The 23,835-nt window shown below is 48.7% G+C and overlaps 1 protein-coding gene and 1 long non-coding RNA gene across 4 annotated transcripts in view; one reads left to right on the top strand and one right to left on the bottom strand.

Annotated features, from left to right (window-relative positions):
• Positions 1–10,361, bottom strand: part of GREB1 (growth regulating estrogen receptor binding 1) — a 144,773-nt gene extending 134,412 nt beyond the window's left edge. For 2 of the 3 annotated variants that reach the window (XM_086700037.1, XM_086700035.1), the window contains exon 1: positions 9,514–10,019. The gene's annotated coding sequence lies outside the window, so the exon portion shown is untranslated. Of the gene's footprint in view, positions 1–9,513; positions 10,020–10,257 lie in introns of those variants that run through there. The other variant, XM_086700039.1, reaches the window with a different exon arrangement.
• A 275-nt stretch (positions 10,362–10,636) lies between these two features.
• LOC147582234 (uncharacterized) lies at positions 10,637–11,905 on the top strand. The gene is made up of 2 exons (XR_015248677.1): positions 10,637–10,976; positions 11,492–11,905. It is a non-coding gene; the product is annotated as an uncharacterized LOC147582234 (long non-coding RNA).
• Positions 11,906–23,835: the final 11,930 nt, after the last annotated feature.

The following is a 23,835-nucleotide window of genomic DNA, read 5'->3' as shown; positions in this document are numbered from 1 at the left end:
ATTTCTAACAATTTCCCAAGTGATGCTGACACAGCTGGCCCACGGACCACACTCCAGGATCCAGAAAATAACCCACAACCCCAAAAGTCTCATGGGTCTGTGTGACAGGAAGTCAGGGAAAAGGGTCTTGGTTGGGGGGTACGTGCAGGCCGACTGCCCCCATAAGTCGTCTTCGCAGTCTGGCTCTGTCCAGCCCCCACCCCCCCGCTCTGGAGCCAGACAAAAATGGGTTCTCTGCCATTTGCTGCCCGTGGAACCCTGAGTGGGGCCATTGGCTTTTCCAAGCCTCTTTACAATGGGAACAACACTCTTCCTCACCCAGAAGGATTAAGTGAGGTGGCATGTCTAAAGTATTTACACTTAGGACAAAGTCAACCACCGTTCATGTCTTCTCACTTTTTCCCAATCAGATTCGTTTTCACTAAATCGCCAAACACGTCAGCCCAAATTCTACTTTTTTAGAATTTTCTATCCTGTGTGTAGCCATCAGTAAGGAGAGCAACAACATTTCATATCTCTATAGTTTGCAAACTCCTCAGGGGGCAGGGCCCGCGGCTTACACATTGTGTGTCCCACACCACACCTAATATAATTACTTGGCATAGAGTAAGCATTCAGTATGGGTTTACAGATCAAGCAAACAGGTCGAATTTGCTGTCCAACTAACATTTCGAGAAGACACTTTAACCTTCAGAGATGTGAGCCTACAAGACTTCTGGCTTTCTGCTCAACCCAGAACCTTTCCTCTCTGCTAACTTCCAAGGGATGCTGTAAACAGTCAAGATTAAACAAGAGAAGGTTTGTGATTTGAAGGTGAAGGTAAAATCAAGCCAGCCTCCTGGATACAGTCCAGCAGAGGTCCTCTCCTGGAGCTACAAAAGTCACAAGGTCTAATTCTGCAGGCAAAATCAACAAATATGTCTTAGTAAAAGAGGACCAAGGAAGTTTCTGGAATAATCCTCCATAACTGCCCGTGAGACAATGCAGGTTCTCAGGAAGAAACAGGGGAGACGATAGGAAAGGGGCAGAACGTTTATCTTGAGATACAAGTGCTACTCCAGGGGCTCCTGGGTGGCTCAGTCGGTTAAGCGACCAACTCTTGACTTGGGCTCAGACCATCATCTGACAGATTGTAAGATCAAGCCCTGCATTGGGCTCCATGCTGACAGTGTGGAGCCTGCCTGGGGGTGTCTCTCTCTCTCTCTCTCTCTCTCTCTCTCTCTCTCTCCCCCTCTCCACATGAATAGACTTTTTAAAAAAGTGCTACTCTAACCAGCCCAGGGGCCAAAAAAAGGGGGAATCGAATGGCAGACAAATGAGAAGTCCACGTAGAAATTAACTTGAAACGGAGATGAAAACTTGGAAAGTTAACAAAGTGGACACGCAGATTGTTTCTCCTGAGGCCAAGATTTGGCTTGTCTGTGGCACAGCTTTATAGTCAGACGGACGTGCGTTCAAACCCTGATACGGCATCTTCCTGCTACACGACCTTGTACAAGTCACTAAAGCTCCCTGGACTTTGGCTTTCCTGCATACGAGGTGGGAATGTCAGCGCCTCGTCCGCACAGAGCGGTTGTGAGGGCTGAACGACCTAAACAGCCACACGGCCCGACCTGGAGCCTGGGCCCCCGGCGGTCACGGAAGTGTTGTTTCCCGCTGACTTCGCCCCACTGGTAACCACGGAGAGGAACCGCCCCATCTGACAGCCTAGAACTCTGCAGGGACTCCCGATCGCTGCCATGTGTCCAGCTAAGTAACTAACCAGGTTCCAAGTTGCACTGCTGTCACAGAGGAGCCAATTCCTACTACCTAAAATGAAAACTCTGCAATGCCTGCCACTGGGTAATGCAGCCAAACTCAGCAGGGCCCACGACCAACTTCGCAGGACTCTGTTCCGCTATGGAAGTGCTTTCAACAGTCAGTGGCATTGTAACCATACTGCAAGGTGACGGAGGGCGGTGACACTTGTGGTGAACCCAGCGTGACATATGGAGACGCTGGATCACCAGGTTGTTCACCTGAAGCCAATGTAACATTACGTATCAACCACACTCAAAAGGAAAAAAAAAAATTAAGTTTTTATTTATTTATTTATTTTGAGAGAGCCAGGGGCAGCGCCAGCGGGGAGGGGCAGAGAGAGAGGGAGAGGATCCTAAGTAGGCTCCACGCTGTCAGCGCGGAGACCGACGCAGGGCTCGAACCCATGAACCGTGAGATCACGACCTGAGCTGAAATCAAGAGTTGGACGCTCAACCCGCTGAGCCACCCAGGTGCCCCTCAGAAGAAAGTTTTTAAGGCCTTCAAGTAACCCAATGGGGTTTCGTTTAAAAAAATTTTTTTTTAGGGGTGCCTGGGTGGCGCAGTCAGTTAAGCGTCCGACTTCAGCCAGGTCATGATCTCGCCGTCCGTGAGTTCGAGCCCCGCGTCGGGCTCTGGGCTGACGGCACAGAGCCTGGAGCCTGTTTCAGATTCTGTGTCTCCCTCTCTCTGACCCTCCCCCATTCATGCTCTGTCTCTCTCTGTCTCAAAAATAAATAAACGTTAAAAAAAAATTTTTTTTTTTTAACGTTTATTTTTGACAGAGAGAGAGAGAGAGAGAGAGAGAGACAGAGCATGATTGGGGGAGGGGCAGAGAGCGAGGGAGACACAGAATCTGAAGCAGGCTCCAGGCTCCGAGCCATCAGCCCAGAGCCTGACGCGGGGCTCGAACTCACGGACCGCAAGATCATGACCTGGCTGAAGTCGGACGCTTAACCGACTGCGCCACCCAGGCGCCCCAATGGGGTTTCGTTTTTAAATCTCTCTAGAGGTGCCAGAATTGGCGGTCACCTATGTGTGCCCCAGCCTCACCCACCCTGGAGAGCACCCTTCCTCCTCTGGGTCCCCCAAAGCAGTACCGGGTGCTCCCGTGTGGTCTTGCGAACCCATCTCCCAACTGCAGATCCAAAACTGAGCATGCTCACCTCAGGGGTAATCTCGGGGGGGGGGGGGGGGTGTTACGGACTGAAGGGTCAGGTGCCCCCACCTTCACCACCAAAATGTACACACTGAAGCCCTAACCTCCAGAGAACCAAAAGGAGGTAATTTAGGTTAAGTGGGGTCATAAGGGGGCGTGGGGGGGGAGGCATCTGATCCTATTGGATTAGTATCTTGATTAGAAGAGACATCAGAGGGCCCCCCTCCCCCTCCCATGTGCCCACAGCAGAACGGCCATGTGAGGACACAGCAAAAAGGCGGCCTTCGTACAATGAGCACGGGGTGTTACATGCAAGTGATGAATCACTAAACTCTCCTCCTGAAACAATAACAACGAAAGGAGGCAGCCTCCTGGCCGGCCGGAAAGAGAACTCTCACCTCTCCAAACCAGACCGGTCAGAACCCCGATCTTGGAAGCTCAGCCTCCAGACCTGAGAAATGAATTTGTATTGTTGTTTAAGCCACTCGGTCTACAGTATTTTACCGTAGCAGCCTGAGCGAATACAGTAGGGTACATGCAAGGAGGCAACACCAGATCTTTGTTATTATGTATTCCTTACTTTAAAAATTATAAATACATTGGGGGCACCTAGGTGGCTCAGTCCCTTAAGCGTCCGACGGCAGCTCAGGTCGTGATCTCACAGTTGGCGAGTTCGATCCCCACATCGGACTCTCTGCTGTCAGCACGGAGCCTGCTTGGGGATCCTCTGTCTCCCTCTCTCTCGCTCTCGCTCTCTCTGCCCCTCCCCCACTTGTGCATTCGTGCGCGCTCTCTCTCACTCTCTCCAAAGTGAAAATAAGATTTTTTTTTTAAAGTTGTACACAGAACTTTTTAAAAAAAATTACAGGGGCGCCTGGGTGGCGCAGTCGGTTGAGCGTCCGACTTCAGCCAGGTCACGATCTCGCGGTCCGTGAGTTCGAGCCCCGCGTCGGGCTCTGGGCTGATGGCTCAGAGCCTGGAGCCCGTTTCCGATTCTGTGTCTCCCTCTCTCTCTGCCCCTCCCCCGTTCATGCTCTGTCTCTCTCTGTCCCAAAAATAAATAAACGTTGAAAAAAAAAATTAAAAAAAAAAAAAAAATTACAAACACGTTTCACCCTGGTAACAGGTTGACGCTGGCAGCCCCATGGGTGCGGGTGTCACATATGGCCAGAGAGGTACCCCCCAGCTCTGGGGAGTTGTCAGAACACCTGCACCTGTCCACCTGCTCTCCACTGACTGCAACACGTTACAGTTTACGTGTGGCCAGACTGCGGTCTTAGATAATAAAATCATTGCCATATTTTCCTTTTTTTTTTTTTTAGGTTCATTTATTTAAGACAGAGAGAGAGAGAGAGAGAGAGAGAGAGAGAGGGCACAGTGTGCATGTGTATGTGTGAGCAGAGGAGGAGCAGAGAGAGAGACAGAGTGAGAATCCCAAGCAGGCTCTGCACGCCCAGCGTAGGGCCTGATGTGGAGCTCCATCTCGTGAAGCGTGAGATCACGACCTGAGCCGAGATCAAGAGTCGGATGCTTAACCCAGTGAGCCGCCCAGGCGCCCCAAGAATCATGACCATATTTTCTATGGAGACAAAGAATGATAATGACAACCACAGCACTGGGCTCACTGGCAATCTTACTGCTAGAATGTCAACCCCGTGAGAGCAGGACTGTCTGTTTTGCTCACTACTGTACCTCCAGCACTCACACTAGCAATGGGCACATAGTACATACTCAATAAATACATACATATTAAATAAATGATGGGATTACGTTGCTAAAACATGCCTTACCTTTCCAGACCATCATGTCTGCAGATTTTTCAATTGTGGAAACAACTCTCTAAGCCTCTTTTAAATTTTTACAAATGAAGATTTGTACAGATTTGAACATTTACCCAATTTGCGTATAATACTTTTACATGGTCGATACTAATAATTATTATTCAGCTAACTCTGGTGTCTGAGAGCAATCGAAAGAAAGGTAGTCATGAATCAACGGGATGCTCTCATACGCGTGAGTTCCTTTTGTCTTATTCTCTTGTATGGCCCTTCATACTTCTCCCCAGAGTCTGAAGACGTAGCTAAGCATGTAAGAGATGCTTTTGACAAATACGAAACTGACCTTTTGGCTCAAACTCTCCTACATTTGGAGTCAAAACCTCAAAGTAGAACCCTTAATTGTTCCTGAATTGTTTCTATCAGTATTGGGCTTGGCTCTCTAACCAGAGTTCTGTAAGTTCCCTAAAGAACAAAAGCTCATTCGTTCATCAAATATTTACTGAGCACCTACTATGGGCCATCCATTGTGCTGGGCACTGGGGCACAACAGTGAGCAAAGGAGACCTGATTCTGCACAGCACTTATCAAGAACCATGGGGAGATAATTACACACAAGTATGTGTGTAATTATACATGTGGTGCCTCACACTAAGTGGTTTTCAACATTTTTTTTTTAAGTAGGCTCCACGCCCAACATGGGGCTTGAACTCACAACCGTGATATCAAGAGTCATATGGTCTACAGTCTGAGCCAGCCAGGCACCCCTCAACCATTTGTTTAATGCAAATTGCCTACACACACCCCAGTTCAGAAACACTTTATAATAATTCGTCTCCCAAGTCTTTTTGAGTCAAGAACACGTAACCACCTGGGATGCCTGGGGGGTGCTCAGTCTGTTGAGTATCAGACTTCAGCTCAGGTCGTGATCTCACAGTCCTTGTGTTCAAGCCCCACATCGGGCTCTGTGCTGCCAGATCAGAGCTTGGAGCCTGCTTCTGATTCTGTGTCCCCCTCTCTCTCTCTGCCCCTCCCCAACTCTTTCTCTCTTTCTCTCTCTCTCTCAAGAATAAACAAACAAAAAAAAAGATTCCTTCTCCCCCTCTCCCTCTGCCCCTCCCCTGCTTGTGTGTGCACTCTCTCTGGGGGGGGGGGGGGGGAAGGGGGGAAGGCACCAATCAGATTTCCTGATCAGCAAAAGATTCTGCAGTCACTCAACAGTTAACAGCAGCCTGCACAAAGGGAAGAAGTCTGACATCGGATTGACTTACAGAGCCAGATGATAGGTAAATGCACAATCTCCAGCAGGTTTTTGTCTCTGTCTTTTTAAAAGAGCTTATAGATTCTCAGCTGACCTTCACAGATCCGCGGTTCATCAAATTCACCCAGAGGGTTTATTAAACCAGGTTGCTGGCCAGCCCCCCCCCCCCCAGGGTTTCTGAGTCCATCTAGGCAGGGGCCTGAGAGTCTGCACGTTGTACAAGTTTCCTGGCGACAGCGAAACTGCTGGTCCTGGGACTAACAATTTGAGAACTACCCCCTTAGACTAAAAGACAGACCTCATCATGAACAAAGTTAAAGTTCAAGGACAAGATCTTCCACATTACCCAGGTCAGGCTGCTCAGGTGACAGACTAGAGCAGGAGCCCAGGGAGAACCGACCCTCTCAAGGTCAAAAACGAGCAAGTCAGACAGTTTCTCTAACCCTCGAGTCACCGGCCTTTGTGTCACACAGCCTCCTGGAAACCCCCCCACCCCCCCACCCCCGCCTTCTGCTGAGCCCCCGACGACATGCTCTTCTCATTGGAAAATTAGGTAAACTCCTTGTCAAAAACACAGGGGTATGATGGGCCATTATGTCTTAGACCTCAAAGACATCCAGGAGGCTTGCAGTGGGGGGAGTGGGGGGAGTGAAAACAATCACAACTGACCAAATGTTGACAATTGTCGAAGCCGGATGATGATCACAGAGAATGTTGTACTGGCTCCCCGCTTCCATACATGTTCAAGGTTTTCCATCATAAACTAGGTCACGGATACCAGTTGGATCAAGACTTGTCACGGCACAGCTCTGTGAGGCCTGAGGTCTCTCACATGGCCCCTGAGACGTACTTCCCTCCTCCCAAAATATTTTGACATGCCAAGCCTTGGCTGAGCACTAGAGTGATTCACAGAAAATTAAGATGCACATTTCTGTCTTCAAGAAGCCCATCGTTCGGTGGAGTAAGTAAAACGCATAGTATTGTGTTACAGATACTGATGAACGGCAGAGACAATTAAGAGTGAACTAAGAGATTAACTGAACTGAGCAAGACTGCATCCTTTTCCAGAAAGGGAAAGGATATCCCAGAAATTACACTTTTTTTTTTTGCCTTTAGAAATTTTAGAAATGTGTATGACCATCATCATGTGTGTTCTATCAAAATGAAAAGACATCAAATGGAAATAACAGGGAAAAACCAAGAATCTGTTAGACAAATAAATTCGTATTTTTTATACAATATAAAATTATTCAAAATGACAATATGAAAGAAATGATAGGCAATATCAACTTTTATTTTTTTTATGTTTATTTATTTTTGAGAGAGAGAGAGAGAGAGAGAGAGAGAGTTCAAGCAGGGTAGGGGCAGAGAGACAGGGAGACACAGAATCCGAAGCAGGCTCCAGGCTCCAAGCTGTCAGCACAGAGCCCGACGCGGGGCTCGAACTCACGGACCGCGAGATCATGACCTGAGCCTAAGTCGGCCGCTTAACCGACTGAGCCACCCAGGGGCCCCAATACCCAGAACTTTTAAATGAAAAAAGATACAAAGTGACATAACACATATACCATATAACATGTAATGTTGAGCAATGTTTAGAAGCATATAAAATTTAGTTTTAATACCAGAAAAAATACACCAAAATGTTAACAGTAATTATATCTAAATCACAGATTTCTGCTTTTTTAACTCTTCTGTATATTCTTAAATTATATATCACAAATATACATTACTTCTATAATAGCCTTCCCCCTCCTGTATTTTTTTTAATTAGCTTCAAAGTACAGCAATCTATCTGTATATCCAGAAACGGACCCAAAAAGCCAAGAGGGCCCATTAGGCAGTGGATGAGCTGAGAAGATTAACTGCCTGGAATCTTTTTGAAGAGATTAGAGGTCCATGAGCCCTCTGAAATGGCCAGGCCAGAGTTCCATGAGCTGCTCTTAGCCAGCTGTCATGGCCAGTTGACCCCACAAAAGCCCTAGAGGCTCCCTTTCCCAGAATGGACCAGAACCCAGGAATCACGGGGGGGGGGGGGGGGGGGGGGCGGGCTGAGAAAGTGTGATTATTAAAAGCAGGCTCCCTTTCCCCACTTGGTGCATGAACGGTCCGTGCCACAGCCTTTGTTGCATGTCCTGGTCCCTCTAGATTCTGATAACTGCCTGGGCACGGTGCAGGGGGGTGGCACAGCGGGGCAGGGGAGCAGGGGCCCTGCCCTCTCTCTTTAAGCTACAGTCTGTCTTCTCATTCTGATTGTTTAAACTTTTACTAGCCCTACTTTGAGATGGCCTCGGAACACTCTGAAATTGCTAAATACTTCAAATGTTGAATCCACAAAATGGACACAATGTTCTTAAAAAGGGGATTTCTAATGTCAAGCATAATAGTAGCTCCAGAATAAATACCTACAACACTATAGGGCATTAATAAGTTGCTCACTAAATGAAAGACAGAGTGGTCACCTTCATGTTAAGCACAGAAACCTTTAGACAGGCTCTAAGAGATTATAAACTCTCGTGTTAACAATTCCAAGACAGGGGCACCTGGGTGACTCAGTCAGTTAAGCGTCCGACTTCGGCTCAGGTCACGATCTCACAGTCCATGGGTTCGCCCCGTGCTGACAGCTCAGAGCCTGGAGCCTGCTTCGGATTCTGTGTCTCCCTCTCTCTCTGCCCCTCCTCTCTTTCTCTCTCTCTTTCTCCCTCTCTCTTTCTCTCTCTCTTTCTCTCTCTCTCTCTCTCAAAAATAAACACTGAAAACAATTTTTTTCAATTCCAAGACAAAAATACGCATATTTAAAGTATAGCTTCAAACTACCCACCCAGTAAGATTAAAGGTATTGGCCCAACTGCCTATTTCCACTAATTAAAAACACTTAAACCACAAACAAACCATTTAAACCATCTGCAATAATGAGAAAGTCCAGGATGCAAATTCAGCTTCCACCTGAGCTTCCTTCTTAAGCCATAAAGAACGCTTGTTCTAGAATGAACAGCAGCACCCCTCATCCACTCCTGTGGGCAATCAACACTGTCACAGACCACACTGCAAATTTTAAATGCACCAGACTTCAGCGTGCAAAGACTGGCAGAAATATTTCCTCACCTGGGTTTCACTTCACTGTTTCGCATTTTAAATCTGGTTTTCATTTCCTAAAAAAACTTTTTGAAGCCAGTCAAAAACCCGTGCTCTGGAAGCAATGGGTCGGTTACAAGGAATTCGTCAAATCTGCCCGGAGATTTAAGACATTCTAAGAAAAGTAGTTAAAGGTGGGGCTCTGATTGGCCTTTAAAACTTCCAATAACATTTTCCTACAAAGTGCTGCAAACCGGGCGACTTTAACACAACACTTAAGTAAGACGAAGCTCAGAACCTCTCCAGATCTCCTCCTAACACCTCGTGTTAAGCACAGAGATTAAAATGCTCTCCCTGGGAATCGACGTTTTCCAGTGAAATTTACACATTTACCGTTTCAAAGAAGATATCCTAAGAACACCCCTCAAGCCCATAGCAACACTTACCTCTATAGCGAGAGTCTAGTCAAGAAAAGTTTCAGTTTACAAATTCACTAGTCCCTCCTTCCTGCTGGTCCTCACGACCAGGGATCAAAAAAGGGTTGACAGCAAAATGGCCCAGCATCCTTCCCAGTGAATGGCGGGTCGCCCTGGCCTCCACACCGGCCTGGCGCCCCGGCGGCCGGACACACACACACACACACACACACACACACACACACACACTTTCTCGGACTTCAGGAAACCAGCCTTTGTTCCCAAGACGCAAAAACCTGGGCTCCAGCGACTAGGCCCCCGCCTCCCCGCAACCGGCCTCTCCGAGCGTCCCAGGCCGGTCTGGGAAGAAGCCCCATTTTCTCCCGTGTCCCAAGTGCTGGGGACACGTGGCTGCCACCTGGGGCTCCAGCTTTCTAAACACACACACGCCGACACCCCCGCCCGCACGCCCCGAAAGGAGGGATCGCCGCCGTCATTGTCATCTGGCCGAGCTGTGCCCCGCGGAGCGCGCTCTCCAACTTCCACGATCTCACAAGGGCGCACGCGCGCGCGTGCACCAGGCGAGGGCGCCCAGGGCCCACGTGCCCTCGAGGGCGCACCGCGACCCTCCCGCGCCCCCCCGCCTCCCCCCCCCCCCCCCCCCACCACGCGGGCGCAGGCCGGGAAAGCGCCCGCGTCCGCCCGCGCCCTGCGCTCCCCGCCCCCGCGGCCCCGCTCCGGAGCCCGGCGCCCGGCCGGCGGGACGGCTCTCACCTCGGCCTTTGTCCTCCCGCCGACGCAGCCCCGCTCCGGTGCGACCGCCGCCGTCGGAGGGCCGGCCCAGCCTACCCGCCGCGGTCCCACCCACAGCTGCCGGGCTCGGGGCCGGGCGGGGGGCGCTCGGCAAAGCCCGGAGCCGCGGAGCGCGGCCCGCGCCGGGGACGCGACCCCTGACCCCGGCGGCCGCCCCCCGCCCCCCCGCCTGAGTCCACTTCTCCGGGTCTTCGGGCCGACCGCGCGGCAGGGACGCGCGGTGGGCACGGCCGCCCCGGGACCCGGGCTGGGGAAGGGTCGCGCGCGGTGTGGGCGGCGTCCGGCGAGGGGTGTGGGCCACGCGGCAGGAGCCAGCCCCCGCGCCGGGAGTTCGGGCCCCCTCGTTCCCCACCCCCGCGCCCGGATCCCCGCGCCCACAAGGCCGGTGGGAGGGTCAGCCAACGGCCCTGCCCGGCGCCGGCGTCCACCTCGAGGAAATAACCAGGTCCCCACCTGAAGCGCCCGGCACCCGGCCGGCCCCGCGCGCTGGAAAGGTCGCTTTCTTCTCGGTCCTCCCCGCGGGCCCCCTCCCCGCGTTCCCGCGTGACCCAGACCTGGAGCCCCTCCGGCCACCGCGGACATCGCGGGGCGGGTGGGGGGATCTGGACACAAGTGGGAAGAACCCGCCGAGAACAGAGGTCATTTTGTCGCTTGGGACCCAGGCGCCCGGAGGAGACAAGGCAAGTGTGGAAGGCAGGGAGAGAGGAGTCTAGACCTCCCGGGACCCCCACCCCCCCCACACCCCCTACGTCGCCGGCGCCGGGACTGAGCCCTGCAGAGGGTCCTGTCGGCCGGGTCTCCCAGCAGGTACCATGCTCCCCCGTCCCCACCCGACTGCGCCCGTCTCCCGCAGCGCTGCCCACCCGCTCTAACAGCCTGACTGGTGGACCGTGGTCCCCAGAAGCCCGAGTCAGCGAGAGGCCCACGAGGGGCTCCGCCTGAGGCCCACAGAGCAAGAGGAAGATTCTGGAAGTACAGGCTCCTGTAGGTGGCACCCAGGCACCTTTGCCCTGGCCCCCTCCCCACGCCCGGTCAGAAGAATGAGTGAATAAAGGAGGGAATGAAAAAGAAGGAACCTCAAATAAGACTTTGTAGATGTCGCTGGCGGCTGGTGCAGAGGTAGCCTGAGGGATGAGCACAGGGCTGGAGGTTTCTTTCCTCTTTTCAGCAGATGTCGTTGCCCCTGTGATTTCAGGAACCTGTGAGGTGCTGCACAGGAGTCGGAGGACCTGTCCTGGACCCTCCCTGCCCCTCACCTCCACGCGTCGCCAGCGAGGCCTTGGGCCTACGAGTCACTGTCCTCCTGGACTGGAGAGTCGCAGCCACCCAGCTGGGCAGTTAAGCGAGAAAATGACAGAATGAGGGGACAGCTCCCAGCAAATGCCAGCACACAAGCAGGGCCTCAGTAAAGACGTTGACTGAATCAATCGGGGCAGATCTGTAACCTGAATGGCAGCACCGTCATTTTCCTTACTGTGAAGTATTTCAAACACACGCTGGAGAGGTGACGTCATGAGCCCTCCCTGTGTGCCCAAGAACCAGCCAATCCTAACATCTTGCCATACTTGCTTCGGATGTTCGTGTACAAAATAAATAATATCACAATACAGTTAAAGCCCCTGGGCAGCCCTCCGTCATCCCAGTTCTTTCCTCCCCAGCCCCCTCTCCCAGTACTCTTCTACAACATGCCATCCATGTTTCTATACTATTACTACGTATGCACGCGTTCGTGAACTAAATATAACACGTTTATCGGTTCTACAAACTTTCTGGGTATTCTCACACCCTATGTTTCGTTCTGTAATCTAGTGGGTTGATTTCATACTGTTTTGCTCAATGTTATGGTTGTGAGAGCCATCTGGTCATTCACGGGGCCCTACTTGATTCATTTTAACTGCTAAATGGTATTCCATTGTATGGCTATGGCACAATTTATATACACGTTCTTCTGTTGATAGATATCAGCGCTGATTATGATATGGTTATAAACAAGACTGTAATGGGGCGCCTGGGTGGCTCAGTCGGTTAAGCGTCCAGCCTCGGCTCGGGTCATGACCTCACAGTTTGTGGGTTCGAGCCCCACGTCGGGCTCTGTGCTGACAGCCTGGAGCCTGCTTGGGATTCTGTGTCTCCCTCTCTCTCTGTCCCTCCCCCATTCATGCTCTGTCTCTGTCTCTCGAAAATTAACATTAAAAAATAAATAAAATAAAGACTAAAAAACAAGACTGTAGTGAACATTCTTGGAATTGTATTTGTGTTTCTAGAGTATAGCCCATTTTCAACCCAGTAAAAACATGTACAGAATAACTGTTGAATTAACGGTAACCAATATGTTTGCTCTGTGGTTTAGGTACTGCAATTGCTAAACCAGTAATCACTGTAAGAAATGCCCTTACTTTCTTTTCCCCTTCCATTTTGACAGCTTACAGTTTATCAAGCAAATAAAATCCTACAGAACCGAGGTTAGCACACTTTTTTCTTAAAGGACCAGAAGTAAATATTTTATGCTTTGCCAGCCAAAAGGCAAAATCTGTGCTGTCTTTTATATAAGTACTTTAAAATATAACCTTTTAAAAATGTAAAAGAAAAATTATCTCACGGGCCATTAAAAATTTTTTAGGACCAGGGGCACCTGGGTGGCTCAGTCGGTTAAGCGTGCAACTTCAGCTCAGGTCATGATCTCGCAGTTCGTGAGTTGGAGCCCCCCGTCGAGCTCAGTGCTGACAACTCAGAGCCTGGAGCCTGCTTCAAATTCTGTGTCTCCCTCTCTCTCTGCCCCTCCCCAGCTTGCACTCTGTCTCTCTCTTTCTCTCTCTCTCAAAACTAAATAAACATTAAAAATTTTTTTTTTCTAGGACCAAAACAAAAACAGGCAGCTGAGTGCATTTGGCCCATGGGCCATAGTTAGTTTGCCTATCTCTTGTTATAATAACATCATTCCTTTCTTTGAAATCCAACATTAAAAAGGAAGTCACTTTTAATAAAGACAAAAATAGGGGTGCCTGGGTGGCTCAGTCAGTGAAGTATCCGACTTCGGTTCAGGTCATGATCTCACAGTTTGTGAGTTCGAGCCTCACATCGGGCTGTGCTGACAGCCCAGAACCTGGAGCCTGCTTCGGATTCTGTGTCTCTCTCTCTCTCTCTCTCTCTCTCTCTCTCTCTCTCTCTGCCCCTCCCCCGCTCGTGCTCTATCTCTGTCTCTCAAAAATAAATAAATGCTAAAAAAAAAAATTTAATAAAGACAAAAACATAATTTGGCTCACCAGAAGAATCAAAACGAATATGAGATCACTACCTGGGAAGAATTCTTAGAAACATGTCCCATACCTTAGCTGAATGAATACAACGACTTTGGAGAAACCATTTAATCCTATCCTTAAAATCTACAACAAATTTTAGAAATGCATAGGCTCCTCCCAACTAAGAATTAATTAGACAAGACATGAGATCCGACGAAAAAGTTGAGTGTTGTTTTGCTGCTTAATGAATCATCTCTCCGTTCCTAGTTTATTGATTTAAACACTAGCACACAAATACGAACGATTAGATTTGTTGCCTGAACCGAACCTGGCCCGCTTACTTTATGTGTCTTTATCGAACTTGAACAGAAAGTAATTTCAAGATATTTTCTCAAATGAGGAGAATCAACCTTGTTTACCATGGGGTTGAGAAGAATGAGAGCAAACTAAAAATCTGTGGTGGCCAGGCTGAAACTCACAAAGGGGCTGTTAATCCCCAAGCCCATTCAGTAAGCAAGGTTCTCGCAGAGGCCATGGGGTCGGGAAGGCAATTAGACATGGCTTCTGGGCACATTTGTTTCCCTGACCAGCATTATCCTGAAGAATCGTACGCATCCACTTCTCGCACACCTACACACACACACACACACACACACACACATTCTTCTATCCTTCGCACATACGCATCGTCCCACACGCAAGTGCGCAAGTCTATGCATGTGCTAACACGTGTACCCCTTACCCACACTGCTTTCTGAAATGCACACAGCACACGTGCTTCAGACATACCTATGGCTCTTTTTCACATACATACGTGTCTCTCATACCTGTGCTCCTTCCCACAGACCACTAAATACTTCTCTCCCTTTCACACACACGGGCCCACCCACCCGCCTTGTCACACAGACAGTTCTCCCCTCGGGACACGCATTCTCCCCGTGCCCACGTTCCTCCCGTTTCTAGCACAGGCAACTCTTTGCCCGCCTCGTGCTTTCCAGCTTACACCCATTTCCCCACAACGTCCCCCCCGCCCCGATGCGCGTGTACTCCCTCACACGTTTTCATATCTACGTATATTTGCTCATCTGGCCACACGTACAGATGTATACACAGTCCCCTTCCTTTCCTGCTTTGGTACAAGTAGCATCCGCTCGCGATCACATTTAGCCCAACCGCCCAAGGGAAATGCCGCAGAGTGGAATTAGGATGGAGACTTTGGAAGCCCCCATCTGTGCCTGTCAAGCCGCTTGGAGTCATTTGTTATCAGCCTGCCACGTGTTTCTACATAAAGAGCGCTTCTAAATTACTTAAAGTTTAGTCTCTGACAATAAATATTTCTGTAACCTGGTCTGTGTTAAGAAAATGTTCCTCTGGCATAGTAACTGCTTTCAACTTACTTAAATTCCCCCAAAATGTGTGTGGCTGGGTGCATTGGTTCGTTTGCGTCGCCATAAGAAAGTCCCACAGACTGGGTGGCTTCAACCACGGAAATGTATCATGTCACAGTTCCGGAGGCTAGCAGCCCACAGTTGAGGGGTCCGTCTGGGTGGCTTCTGCTGAAGACTGTGAAGGGGTATCTGTCCCCGTCCCACCATCTCTGGTTTGTGGATAGCTGTCTTCCCTCCATGTGTCTGTCCAAGTTTCCCTTCTCCTAAGGACACCAGTCATTGAATTAGGACCCACTGTAGAGACCTCATGATTACCTCTGTAAAGACCCTTTCTCCAAATAAGGAGGGTTGGGGGTTAAGACTTCAACTTATGAATATGGAAAGAAGCAGGAATAAGAAACGCAATTCAACCATTAATGGTTCAAACCAGAGATGCCAAACTCTTCCTTGATCAGTCGTACATCGGAACCCTAGATGTGGCCAGGGCTTCGTTTGGAACCTTAAACTCGGATCCAACTGCACCCACTCTCTTCTCCACTTCCATTTATTTATTTCTTTAATGTTTATTTATTTTTGAGAGACACAGAGACAGAGCTGTAGTGGGGGCGGGGCAGAGAGAGGGAGACACAGAATCGGAAGCAGGCTCCAGGCTGTCAGCACAGAGCCCGACGCGGGGCTCGAACCCACGAACTGTGAGATCATGAGCTGAGCTGAGGTGGGAAGCTTAACTGACTGAGCCACTCAGTCAGTTACCTCCATTTTAGCGGGGATATCGAGCACCCAAAATTCAGAAGCCCTTCTCGATGGACTCCCTGAGGTGAAACTGCTCCACCTGGTGGAGAGTCGAGACGCTACACTTCAGCGAATGACAGACCAGCTTGTAAGGCGACCGCTAGCAGGTTGATATCAAAGGAAACAGAGGAGCAAAACAAAGTTGGTGCAACTGATACATTTCACGCGGGTAGTGCATGGAAGGTGAACATTTAAGTAGAGCACATCTAACAATAAGACACTAGTAAGCAAACTAGATGGCGCTTACATAGAATTCAGGTGGAATAGAATGCAATAACTCAACTTGGATGAGACTTTCTTTTAAAACCCGGTTGCAACGTACGCACAGACTAAGAGTTTCACGCTGGACCTTCATAATCAGGAAATATGAAATTATATAAAAGTTTGCGATGCCCTGCTCCAATGTATGTATAGAAAGAAATCACTCTGTATAGAAATATCACTATGTATAGAAATAAATCACTCTGCCAATTGTGCAGCAAGGTTTAATAAGCCACCATCATCATCGCTAATGGCATTTCCAGAGCACAATTACATAGAGCTGAAGACCATGTAAATGATACAAATAGTATCACTTGTAGATATTGGGACCCATCACACTTCTTCCTTCTCTTTTTCTTCAAAAAACACCTCTGGGCGTCTGGGTGCCTCAGGAGGTTGAGCATCCAACTTCGGCTTAAGTCATGATGTCGCAGTTTGTGGGTTCAAGCCCCACGCGGAGCTTTGCACCGAGAGCACAGAGCCGGCTTCGGATTCTCTCTCTCCTTCTCTCTCTGCCCCTCCCCCACTCATTCCCCACCCCCCCAATAATTTAAACCTTAAACATTAAACATTTTTTAAAAAATAGAATACCTCTTGGGAGTTTATTCCTCTAAAAATGTAATGGTATAATTAATGTACACCATGCACATTACAAATATGTATAAAACACCTGGATTGTTGTCATGTATCCCCAAATCCTATGTATAACTCATGGAACTGACATGTCAGATTTTTAGCCCCAATGATTTAGCATCAGCAAAGAAAAATTACTATTCTGGTGGTTGGTAGCTTCTTGATGTATAACTTCTTTCTATTCAGAAGAACAAGGATGCCTTTGTTAAGAAATGTATGAATACAAAGTGAACAGTGCTATTTCTTAAGGGCCAAGTGAAAATTTTATCTGCTTTATCTTACTTTGCACGCCCTTAGCTCTTGCTAGAGGGAGTGTAAATTGATTCAACTTCTTTGAAAGACCATTTGACAATAGGTAACAAAATCACCAGGGCGCCTGGGTGGCGTGGCGCAGTCGGTTAAGCATCCAGCTTTGGCTCAGGTCATGATCTTGCAGTTCATGAGTTCGAATCCTGCATCGGGCTCTGTGCTGACAGCTCAGAGCCTGGAGCCTGCTTCAGATTCTGTGTCTCCCTCTCTCTCTGCCCCTCTCCTGTTTGCACTCTGGTCCTCTCCCTCCCTCTCTCTCTCTCAAAAATAAACACTTAAAACAATCACCAATGCATCTCTGAGAGCCTAGTGGTTCACTCCTAGCCACTTACCTTTTGGATATACTCACACCTGTGTGAAAGGAAGTATGCACAAGATTAGCCCACACCGAGTGTTGTTCCTGGTAGGAAAATATTAGAAGTAGCCTAAGTGCCCAGCCTTGGGGAACAGCACGGGGGATTTATGGTACATACACAAAAAAGAGTGAGAAAAACTTTTATTGCATTGAACAATCTGCAAGATATTTTTCTAGGTTGAAAAAATTAATGGTATGATCATTAGTGTGCAAACAAGGGTCAGGGGAAAAAACATAGATAAAATATGTGTGCATAAAACATCCCTGCACGAATGCATAAAAAGCTGGTATAATGTAGCCTCCCAAGAAAGGCTTTTGCTGCTAAAGGACGGAGTGGGAGAAAGATTTTTTTCACTATTTACTCTTCTGTACCTTTTCACTTTGGGGCCCTATAAATGTATCGCTTCAAAAAACTAATGTTTTGGGGGATGCTCAGTCAGTTAAGGGTCTGACTTGGGTTTAGGTCATGATCTCACAGTTTGTGGGTTTGAGCCCCACATCAGAGTCTATGCTGACAGCTCAGAGCCTGGAACTGCTTCAGATTCTGTGTCTCCTCTCTCTACTTGCCCACCCCACCCCAGCCCCACTCATGGCTCTGTCTCTCTCTCTCAAAAATAAAAATAAACATTAAAAAAATAAAATTAAAAAAAATTTTAAATTAAAAAAATTTTTTAACTAATTTTTTAAGTATTTATTTTGAGGGGGAGGAAGGGCAGAGAGAGAGAGAGAGAGAGAGAGAGAGAATCCCAAGGAGGCTCCACACTGTCAGTGCAGAGCCCTACTCAGGGCTTGATCTCACAAACCATGAGAACATGACCTGAGCCAAAATCAAGAGTTGAATACTTAACTGACTGAGCCACCCAGGTGCCCCCAAAAAGAATATGTTTTGAAAATGTTTTAATGTTTTTATTTATTTTTGAGAGAGAGAGAGAGAGACAGAACATGAGCTGGGGAGGGGCAGAGAGAGAGAGGGAGACACAGAATCCCAAGCAGACTCCAGGCTCTGAGCTGTCAGCACAGAGCCCAATGCAGGGCTTGAACTTGCAAACCACGAGATTATGACCTGAGCTGAAGTTGGATGCTTAACCGACTGAGCCACCCAGAGGCCCCTAAAATGAATATTTTTAATTTAATTTGCCTTGACCAAAATATCTCAAAAACTTAAAACTATTTTTCAATTTTGGTATCCTAAGTCTGAAACCAATGTGATTAGTCTCTGACATTTAGCAACTTTCTCTTCTTTTAGGACAGGTATGGTCTACCTTTTGTATGTTGATATGTAATGATAATAAATATATAAATACATAAATACATAAATAAATAAATACATAAATAAATAAATACATAAATGATATGTAAGTACCTAACAAGATTCCAAGTTAAATAATTGTATTTTTTTCCACAATTAATTCAAATGGACATTTATGATACATATCCCTACATGCAGAAAATGCAAAAGAAAAATTCAAATAATGCATCTGAATTATTACCAGTGAAACTTTGCTATGATAAGACCTTTAACAAATTGGAACGCCACAGATTTGTGCAAGATGAATTATCAAAAATATGACAGCCTAAGAACAGGTTTTCTTGAAGTGTATTCCTTATTAATCAAATTTATGAGAATTCCCAATCCTGACAATATAGCATTCTTTCTCCAAAATAAAACTAATTTGGGGCGCCTGGGTGGCTGGGTCGACTGGTTAAGCATCCGACTTTGACCCAGGTCATGATCTCACCATTCATGGGTTTGAGCCCCACTCTGGGCTCCACACTCTCTCTCCCTATATCTCTCCCTCTCTCTCTGCCCCTCACTCACTCGTGCTCTCTTTCTCTCAAAAATAGATAGATAGATAGATAGATAGATAGATAGATAAAATTTTTTTTCAACGTTTATTTATTTTTGGGACAGAGAGAGACAGAGCATGAATGGGGGAGGGGCAGAGAGAGAGGGAGACACAGAATCGGAAACAGGCTCCAGGCTCTGAGCCGTCAGCCCAGAGCCTGACGCGGGGCTCGAACTCACGGACCGCGAGATCATGACCTGGTTGAAGTCGGACACTTAACCGACTGCGCCACCCAGGCGCCCCTAGATAAATAAAATTTTAAAAAATTAATTTTAAATCTACAATATTTAAGAAATACTAAGAAAATTAGTACGCATACAAAAATCAGGCAGGAAGAAAAACAGAAGTTGCTAAACTTATCAATAACCTGATAAGTCTGAATCAAAACCAATCCATTGTCAAAAGTATGCTCGGAAGACTCATGGCAACATGGTATTATATTTCGGGGTGCTATGCTTTGCTTTAGACTTCACATTTCAAGGCGAGCATGTAAAGGTGTTATTTCTCCCAAGTGCTATTTGGTTGTTGATAATGTAATGTACCTATTGATGGTGAAATATTATGAAGGCATCAGCCCAGGTTTCAGGGCTCATTAGACGACACAGGGGGAGGAGACTGGGGTGCTAGCCTCATCTGGGGGTTCGGGGAAGGCTGTCTGAGGGAGCATCAAAGGGAAATGTTCTAGCAAAGAAAACAAGGTGTGAGAGGGCTCAGCAGGGAGGGAAGAAAGCTTTTGAGGGAAGGAATAAAGATCTCTGTGGCTGTGGCTGTGGCCAGAGACAGCAGTGCCCCCCAAAGGGCCCATGATGGGGACAGGGCGTGGGACCTGCCCTCCCCAAGGGCAGTGGGGGAGACAGCCAGGCAGGCAAGTGACCAGCGTGCAGGGGAAAAATACTAACCTCGGGTGACACGCAAGCAAGCCCACCGGCAGATTCAAGCAGAGGAGGGATGAGATCAGATCTGTGCCTTAGAAAGATTTCTCCAGCGATGTGAGGTCAAGTCAACCCCCACCCCCCGCCGAAAAAAGGCGATTGTTAATTTGACAGTGATAGTGTGGCGTCCCTTGTAGGTGGGGGGATGGAAGACGGGGAAATGAATTAGGAAGCAGTGATAAAGGCCCTGGAACAATGAGGAGGAGGGCAGCAGCGGGGCAGCGGGAGTCGGGAGGGGGGAGAAACCGAAGCTCCTGGCCTTTGTTGCTCCTCATTGGAGCCCACTGAGGCGCGAGCCCATGGATCATCTCTCCCACAGCAACTTTTTGACAAGCCTTCATGGGGATTTGCCCTTGTGGGTGGATTTGACTGCGCTTGCTTTTTTGTTTCCTTTCCGAGGCGGGAGACAAATGCGGTTGCTAAGCGGAGGGACCGAATCCGTGAGGCTGGGCCAAGACTCTCATGGGCTCGTGTCTTCTTGGGAGCTCTTGGGGAAAGCTCGTCCAATTCTGAGCAAAAACCTCCAAGAGTTCACTGCGCCTCTCTTGGTTCCGTGGGATGTCATCGTAGAGCCATTTGCAATCGCTGGAGAGGGAGCTTGGAGGCTGGATTGGAAGAGACCCTGCGGAAAAGGGAAGTTCGTGCAGGTGCTGAAGGTCGTGGGTCGAGGCTTGCTGTCCCTTACCCCTCATGCAACCGAATTGCAGGGACGCTCGCCCCCAGCTTACGAACGCACAGACTGACGGTCCTAGAAGTGAAGTCACCTGCCAGTGAGGGCTAGTCAAGGTTGTTGTGGGACCCACATGGGCCTGCCCCTTCCTCCAGGCCACCTTCTCCTCTTCCGGCGTCTGTCCATCTGTCCATCTCATCGGTGCTCCTCTCCTGCCAAGTGTGTCTTCTGCCACATCATCTCACCTCCTTTTTTTTTTTTTTAATGTTTATTTATTTTCAAGAGAGAGCGCGTGCGCACGCAGGGGGAGGGGCAGAGAGAGCCGGGGACAGGGGATCTGAAACAGTCTATGCTGACAGCGGTGAACCCAATGGGGGGCTTGAACCCACCAACCGTGATCATGACCTGAGCCAAAGCCACACGCTTAACCTACTGAGCCACCCAGGCTCCCCTCATCTCACCTTCCGAAGAGGGTGCTGATCTGGAGAGGAAAAGGCCAGCATTGGAGTTGCAGTTCTGCACCTTTTTGATCTTAGGCAAGTCACTCAACCCCTCGGTTCTGTTCGCTTTCCTGTGAAAGGAGAGGGTTTTGCTACGTGATCGCCAGGACCGCTTCCTGCTCTGACTCAGAACATGACACACAGAAAACTAACGAGGAAAAGTCCTTGCTGGCATCATTTCTCCTCTGCCATCTTGTACACAGGCCCCTTCTTCCTCCACCTGTCATAGGAGGGGATGCACGCAGAGAAACTACAAGCCAGCCGTGGACCAGAGCAGAGGTCTACAGTGTCATCCACAACCTCACCGTGTTTCCCAAGTCAATGTCCTCCAGGGCGCCTCACCCGCCCCATCCGTCTATAGCATATGGCTGAGCACCTGCACTGTCTCTAAAATCTGCAATTCTGCCGTCTTCCCTTAGCCCCAGCAAGTGACCTAGGCTTCGCAGACCAGGGACTCCCTCCACTTTCTGCCAAAACTACCTTTCAGGCTTGCCTGCCTCTGTCCTGACACTGTCCTCCTGTCCCTGCGAGAGTGGGGTCCCTCCTCTGGCCTCTGCTTCCCTCCTTCCTTCTGTATCGCACCCCCAGGAGCGCCCTCAGACTTGTCTCCTCCGTTGGGTTTTCAGCACTTCCCTTCCTCCTATCAACTTCCCTTCCTTGTTATCAACATTGAGAAACTTGGGTCTCTTCCACCTTAAAAAAAAAAAAAAAAGAGAAAGGAAAGGAAGGAAGGGAAGAAAGAAAGAAGGAAGGAAGGAGGGGAGGGAGGGAGGGAGGGAAGGAGGGAAGGAAGGAAGGAGGGAAGGAAGAAGGGAGGGGGGAGGGAGGATGGAAGGAAGGGAGAGAGGGAGGAAGGAAGGAAGGAAGGAAGGAAGGAAGGGGGGAAGGAGGGAGGGAGGGAGGGAAGGGAGGGAGGGAGGGAAGGGAGGGAGGGAGGGAGGGAGGGAGGGAGGGAGGGAGGGAAGGGAGGGAAGGGAGGGAGGGAGGGAGGGAGGAAAGGGGAAGGGAGGGAAAAAAAACCCATCCCTTCTTTTAATCTCTAAAACACTCATAGTCCAGATTCACCTTCCATCTCCCTGGCTACTCTCTTAAGTAGTGTTGTTGTTTAATTTAAAAACAAAAGCAACAGTTGTGATAGTGGGGCACCTGGGTGACTCAGTTGGTTAAGCTTCTGACTCCGGCTCAGGTCAGGATCTCCCCAGTCATGATTTCAAGCCCCGCGTCAGGCTCTCTGCTGTCAGGGCAGACTCTGCTTCAAATCCTCTGTCCCCCCTGTCTCTCCCTGCCCCTCTGCCGCACACTTTCTTTCTTTCTTTCTCTCTCTCTCTCTCTCTCTCTCAAAAGAATAAACATTTAAAAAAAAAAAAAAAAAACAGTTGTGATAGTATTTTCCAGTGCTTTCACCCCTGGCTGTTCTCTGGTTCCACCCTCTGGCTCTGCCCCACCTTCCTGCTCCCTGAACAAATCTTGTCTATTCCCGGACTTCAAGTACCCAGATCACCTCCTTCAGCCCAAGCCTTCCCTTAAACCCGATCAACCCCCAAGCTCTCTGTCCCTTCTACCTCTTGAATCTATCCTTTCCTCCATTTTACTATTGCCGGCACCTTTGGGGCCATCACCAGCCGCCCTTTCAGGGACGGTGACAACCTCTCGTCCATTCTCCTTCCCTCCAATTTGACTCTTTCTGTTTAAGATCTAAAAATGCCTATGCTGGCGTGACAGGTATATGCAGAAAGTTGTAACATCTGGCAAATAATTGGATTACAATGGCAACCCTTGGATTTGATCCTCATTCCCAAAAGGCTGCATTAGAAAGACTAAATTGGCTTCAATTTAGCTGGGGCATCACACACTTGAAAAGGGGCTGGGGATCAGTTGCTTCATCCGAAAAATAAGGGTTTGGGCTAGACCAGTGCCTCGCAGAGTATGCCCAAATCCTCAGAGTTTCTGATTCTGTAGGTCTGGGGTAGGGCCAAAAACTTTGCATTCCTAACAAGCTCCCATGTGATGGCGATGTTGCGGTCCACAGACCACACTTAGAAGAGCAGTGGACTAGACGATATCTGCGTATTTTCATTTCTTCACCTGCGCTACCCAATGTGGTAGCCACCAGATACGTGGCTATTTAAATTAATAGTGTAATTAAATTAAACATTAAATTAAAATTCAGTTCCTCAGACATACTAGCCACGTTGGAAGGGCTCAATAGCCACGTGTGTCTGGGCACCATTGTGGGGCATGGTTGGTAAAGGGAAGGATATGGTGACTGAAGTCCTGCGAGTCCCCACAGGGCCCCCTCTCTGAGCCTCTGTATCTAATCTGCAACGTAGTCTAGAAATATCTACCTCACAGGGAGATGTGTAAAAAAAAAAAACACCTGTAATTCACACGAAATTCCGGTTCCTTTTTTCTTCCTCCTCTGTGCTCCCATAGCATGTGATGCACATTCCGATGGTACTTCTGTGTTCTAGTGATGTGTCTCCCCAGGCTGGTGACAGCTGCAGCACAAAGTAAGGTCCCTGGCAGACTGGACTCCCCTTCAGCACCTCCTCCGTGCCAGGCTCTTGCTCCAACAACGTGTGAATGATTAAGTCTTGCGCTGAAGCCAAGTGT

Source organism: Puma concolor, chromosome A3, assembly GCF_028749965.1.
Source record: "Puma concolor isolate L17-30 chromosome A3, mPumCon1.1.hap2, whole genome shotgun sequence".
In the NCBI taxonomy this organism is placed as follows: Eukaryota; Metazoa; Chordata; class Mammalia; order Carnivora; family Felidae; genus Puma; species Puma concolor.
The sequence above is the reverse complement of the archived record's forward strand: the minus strand, read 5'-3'. Positions and strand labels throughout refer to the sequence as shown.